A 6,504-nucleotide genomic window follows, 5' to 3' on the forward strand; every position below is an offset into this window, starting at 1 on the left:
TCATTGCTCTCAATGTGGTTTTTATTCTCTGTGTACAGATTTCTCTCTCTCTCTCTCTCTCTCTCTCTCTCTCTCTCTCTCTCTCTCTTTCTCTCTCTCTCTGTATTCTTTCTCTTCTCATATCTCTTTCAAATGATGTCTGAAACAGACACATAGGAGTTTTTTCTAGAAATACTCTAAACCTTTCACTTAAACTAAAATATCAACTAATGCCACCAGAAGCTAAGGTCTGTTACATCCCTTGAATTTAACTTTCTGCCATCCTACATCAGAAATATAGGCATTTGAGATGTAAATTTCTTAGGGATAAGAAGAATGAATATTTTATTATGAACATAATCATGTCACTCTGAGAGGGGTTCTTATTTTGGTATTTCTTTTGTTTCTTTGGGCCACGGCTATTTTCTATGAAATTCACTTGGTGCTTAGACTGAACACACATTAGCAAGCAAGCAGATACATCTGTACACTGGCATCTGTATACCTATTATATCAGGACATATTTAAGCTGTCAGCACACTTCATATAAGAGAGAGTAAAACAAAATCAGGTAAAATAAAATGAAAAATAACTTATAATTACTTTGGATTTATTCATGTTCAAATTTTCCTGTATAACTACTGTATTTAATGCCATCAAATAAGATATGTTAATAATAAATTATATTAGTAAATTTACTATTAAAGTATATTAGTAAATTAGTCCATCTGTGTATTAAACAGGATTCGACTTAACTAATAACTAAATCCTAAAAAAGAAAATTGAAGCAAAAATATTTATGTATTTATATGTATATACATGTGTAAAATGTATACTTGACCTTAAATGTTGTTGGTATATATCCTCTTAATATTTATTTTGCTTCCAACTTTAATATAGTATGTACCCATTATACATTATGATACAAGAAATTCATTTTTTTAATTTATATTTCATATGTTATCCCCTTACCCCATCCCCCACCCACCCGGGAACCCCCCATCCCCTTACCCCTCCTCCTTCTCCGTGAATGTAACCCCCACCTACCCCCCCACTCCCACTTCCCCACCTTCAAAATTCCCACCCCCTGGGGCGTCCAGCCTTCATGAGGTCAAGGATCTCTTCTTCCACCTGTGCCCGGCAGGGCCCTCCACTCTTACATATTCAGCTGAAGCCCTGGATCCCTCCATAAGTGCTCCCAGGCTGGTGGTTAGGACCCTGGGAGCTGTGGTTGGTTGGTATTGTTGCTCTCCTCATGGTGCCACAAACGCTTTCAGCTCCTTCAGTCCTCACTCTAACTCCTCCATTGAGAACCCCATGATCAGTTCAATGGCTAGTTGTGAGCATCTGCCTCTGAATATGTCAGAATCTTGAAGGCCTCTGAGGAGACATCCATATCAGGCCCTTATCTGAATGTACTTCCTGACTTCCACATCAGCATCTACCTTTGGTGACTGCACATGGGATGGATACTCAGGTGGAAAGGTCTTCAAATGGCCCCTCCTTCAGTTTCTGTCCCTCACTTTGTCTCCATATTTGCTCCCTTGAGTATTTTGTTGCTCCTTCTAAGAAGAACTGAATCACCCCCACTTGGTCTTCCTTTTTTATGAGCTTCATGTGGCCTGTGAGTTGCATCTTGGGCATTTCAAGGTTCTGGGCTAATATCTAATAATCAGTGAGTGAATACCATGTGTGTTCTTTTGTGATTGGCTTACTTCACTCAGGATGATAATTTCTAGTTCCATCCATTTACCTAGGAACCTCTCGAATTCATTGTTTTTAATAGCTGAGTAATACTCCATTGTGTAAATATACCACATTTTTAAAATCCATTCCTCAGTTGAAGGACATCTGGGTTCTTTCCAGCTCCTGGCTATTATAAATAAGGCTGCTATGAACATAGTTGAGCATATGTCCTTGTTATATGTTCGAGCATCTTCTGGGTATATGCCTAGGAGTGGTATAGCTGGATCCTCAGGTAATGCTATGTCCAATTTTCTGAGGAACTGCCAGACTGATTTCCAAAGTGGTTGCACCATCTTGCAGTCCCACCAACAATGGAGGAGTGTTCCTCTTTCTCCACACCCTCGCCAGCATCTACTATCACCTGAGTTCTTAATCTTAGCCATTCTGACTGGTGTGAGATGGAATCTCAGGGTTGTTTTGATTTGCATTTCCCTGATGACTAAGGACACTGAACATTTCTTTAGGTGCTTCTCAGCCATTCGAGTTTCTTCCATTGAAAATTCTTTGTTAAGCTCTATACCCCATTTTTTAATAGGGTTATTTGGTTGTCTGGAGTCTAATTTCTTGAGTTCTTTGTATATATTGGATATTAGCCCTCTATCAGATGTAGGATTGGTAAATATATTTTCCCAATTTGTTGGTTGTCGTTTTGTCCTATTGACAGTGTCCTTTGCCTTACAGAAACTTTGGAATTTTATGAAGTCCCATTTGTCAATTCTTGATCTTAGAGCATATGCCATTGGTGTTCTGTCCAGGAACTTTTTCCCTGTGCCCAAGTATTCAAGGCTCTTCCCCACCTTCTCTTCTATTAGTTTCAGTGTATCTGGTTTTATGTGGAGGTCCTTTATCCACTTAGACTTGAGCTGTGTACAAGGAGATAAGAATGGATCAATTTTCATTCTTTTACATGTTGTCCTCCAGTTGAACAAGCACCATTTGTTGAAAATGCTGTCCTTTTTCCACTGGACAGTTTTAGCTCCTTTGTCAAAGATCAAGTGACCATAGGAGTGTGGGTTCATTTCTGGGTCTTCAATTCTATTCCATTGATCTTCCTGCCTGTCTCTGTACCAATACCAGGTAGTTTTTATCACTATTGCTCTGTAGTACAGCTTGAGGTCAGGGATGGTAATTCCTCCAGAAGTTCTTTTATTGTTGAGAATAGTTTTCGCTATCCTGGGTTTTTTGTTATTCCATATGAATTTGAGAATTTCCTTTTCTAACTCTGTGAAGAATTGAGTTGGGATTTTAATGGGGATTGCATTGAATCTGTAGATTGCTTTTGGCAAGATGGCCATTTTTATTATATTAATCCTGCCAATCCATGAGCATGGGAGATCTTTCCATCTTCTGAGATCTTCTTCAATTTCTTTCTTCAGAGACTTGAAGTTCTTGTCATACAGGTCTTTCACTTGCTTGGTTAGATTCACACCAAGGTATTTTATATTATTTGCAACTATTGTGAAGGGTGTCATTTCCCTAATTTCTTTTTCAGTCTGTTTATCTTTCATGTAGAGGAAGGCTACTGATTTGTTTGAGTTGATTTTATAACCAGCCACTTTGCTGAAGTTGTTTATCAGGTTTAGGAGTTCTCTGGTGGAAGTTTGGGGGTCACTTAAGTATACTATCATATCATCTGCAAATAGCGATATTTTGACTTCTTCCTTTCCTATTTGTATCCCTTTGACTTCTTTTTGCTGTCTAATTGCTCTGGCTAAGACTTCCAGTACTATATTGAATAGGTAGGGGGAGAGTGGGCAACCTTGTCTAGTCCCTGATCTTAGTGGGATTGCTTCAAGTTTCTCTCCATTTAGCTTGATGTTGGCTACTGGTTTGCTGTAAATTGCTTTTACTATGTTTAGGTAGGGGCCTTGAATTCCTGATCTTTCCAAGACATTTATCATGAAGGGATGTTGAATTTTGTCAAATGCTTTCTCAGCATCTAGTGAGATGATCATGTGGTTTTTTTCTTTAAGTTTGTTTATATAGTGGATTACATTGATGGATTTCCGAATATTGAACCATCCCTGCATTCCTGGGATAAAACCTACTTGATCATGATGGATGATTGTTTTGATGTGGTCTTGGATTCGGTTTGCTAGAATTTTATTGAGTATTTTTGCATCGATGTTCATAAGGGAGATTGGTCTGAAGTTCTCTTTCTTTGTCAGGTCCTTGTGGGGTTTGGGTATGAGTGTAATTGTAGCTTCATAGAACGAATTGGGTAGTGTTCCTTCTGTCTCTATTTTGTGGAATAGTTTGAAGAGAATTGGTATTAGGTCTTCCTTGAAGGTCTGATAGAATTCAGCACTAAAACCATCTGGTCCTGGGCTTTTTTTAGTGGGGAGGCTTTTGATGACTGCTGCTATTTCCTGAGGGGTTATGGGACTATTTAGATGGTTTATCTGCTCCTGGTTTAACTTTGGTACCTGGTATCTGTCTAGGAAATTGTCCATTTCTTCCAGGTTTTCCAGTTTTGTTGAGTATAGGCCTTTGTAGTAGGATCTGATGATTTTTTTAATTTCTTCAGTTTCTGTAGTTATGTCTCCCTTTTCAGTTCTGATTTTATTAATTTGGATACTGTCTCTGTGCCCTCTGGTTAATCTGGCTAACGGTTTATCTATCTTATTGATTTTCTCATAGAACCAACTCCTGGTTTTATTGATATTTTGTATTGTTCTTTCTGTTTCTATTTGGTTGATTTCAGCCCTGAGTTTGATTATTTCCTGCCTTCTACTCCTCCTGGGTGTATTTGCTTCTTTTTGTTCTAGAGCTTTTAGTTGTGCAGTCAACTTGTTAGTGTGTGCTCTTTCCAGTTTCTTTTTGTAGGCACTTAGAGCTATGAGTTTTCCTCTTAGCACTGCCTTCATGGAGTCCCACAAGTTTTGGTATGATGTGTCCTCATTTTCATTGAAATCTAAAAAGTCTTTAATTTCTTTCTTTATTTCTTCCTTGACCAAGTCATCATTGAGTAGAGAGTTGTTCAGTTTCCATGTGCATGTGGGTTTTCCATTGGTTTTGTCATTATTAAAGACCAGTCTTAATCCGTGGTGATCTGATAAGATGCAAGGGATTATTTCAATCTTTTTCTATCTGTAGAGGCGTGCTTTGTGACCAATTATATGGTCTATTTTGGAGAAGGTACCATGAGGTGCTGAGAAAAAGGTATATTCTTTTGTTTTAGGATGAAATGTTCTATAGATGTCTGTTAAGTCCATTTGGTTCATAACTTCTGTTAATGTCAAAGTGTCTCTGTTTAGTTTCTGTTTCCATGATCTGTCCATTGCTGACAGTGGGGTGTTGAAATCCCCCACTATTATTGTATGAGGTGTAATGTGTGTTTTGAGCTTTAGTAAAGTTTCTTTTATGTACGTAGGTGCCCTTGCATTTGGAGCATAGATGTTCAGAATTGAGAGTTCACCTTGGTAGATTTTTCCTTTGATGAGTATGAAGTGTCCTTCCTTATCTTTTTTGATTAATTTTGGATGAAAGTCGATTTTATTTGATATTAGAATGGCTACTCCAGCTTGTTTCTTGGGACCATTGGCTTGGAAAATTGTTTTCCACCCTTTTATTCTGAGGTAGTGTCTGTCTTTGTCACTGAGGTGCGTTTCTTGTATGCAGCAAAATTCTGGGTCTTGTTTGTGTATCCAGTCTGATAGTCTGCGTCTTTTTATTGGGGAATTGAGACCATTGATTTTAAGAGATATTAAAGAAAAATGATTGTGGCTTCCTGTTATTTTTGCTATTAGAGGTAAAGTTATGTTTGTATAGTTATCTTCTTTTAGGGTTGTTGGAAAATTACTTCCTTGCTTTTTCTAGGTTGTAGTTTCCCTCCTTGTGTTCGCGTTTTCCATCAATTATCCTTTGAAGTGCTGGGTTTGTGGGAAGATATTGTGCAAATTTGGTTTTGTCATGGAATATCTTGGTTTCACCATCTATAGTGATTGAGAGTTTTGCTGGGTATAGTAATCTGGGCTGGCAATTGTGTTCTCTTAGGGTCTGTATGATGTCAGTCCAGGCTCTTCTGGCTTTTATAGTCTCTGGTGAGAAGTCTGGTGTACTTCTTATAGGTCTGCCTTTGTATGTTACTTGACCTTTTTCCCTTACTGCTTTTAATATTTTTTCTTTGTTTTGTGCATCTGATGTTTTGATTATTATGTGACAGGAGGTATTTCTTTTCTGGTCTATTCTATTTGGTGTTCTGTAGGCTTCTTGTATGTTTATGGGCATCTTGTTCTTTAAGTTAGGGAGGTTCTCCTCAATAATTTTGTTGAAGATATTTACTGTCCCTTTAAGTTGGGAATCTTCATTCTCATCTATACCTATTATCCTTAGGTTTGGTCTTCTCATTGTGTCCTGGATTTCCTGGATGTTTTGAGTTAGGAGTTTTTTGCATTTTGCATTTTCTTTGACAACTGTGCCAATATTTTCTACCGTATCTTCTGCATTTGAGATTCTCTCTTCTATGTCTTGTATTCGGTTGGTGATGCTTGCGTCTATGACTCCTGATCTCTTTCTTAAGTTTTCTATTTTCATGGTTGTCTCCCTTTGAGCTTTCTTTATTGTTTCTATTTCCATTTTCAGATCCTGAATGTTTTTGTGTAATTCCTTCTTTGTGTTTTCTTGCATTTCCTTAAGGGATTTCTGTGATTTCTCTTTAAGGGCTTCTATCTGTTTACTTGTACTCTCCTGTATTTCTTTAAGGGAGTTACTTAATTCCTTCTTATAATCCTCTATCATCATCATGAGAAGTGATTTTAAATCTGAATCCTGCTTTTC

This window comes from Grammomys surdaster, unplaced genomic scaffold (genome assembly GCF_004785775.1).
Source record: "Grammomys surdaster isolate TR1022 unplaced genomic scaffold, NIH_TR_1.0 136, whole genome shotgun sequence".
Taxonomy (NCBI): domain Eukaryota; kingdom Metazoa; phylum Chordata; class Mammalia; order Rodentia; family Muridae; genus Grammomys; species Grammomys surdaster.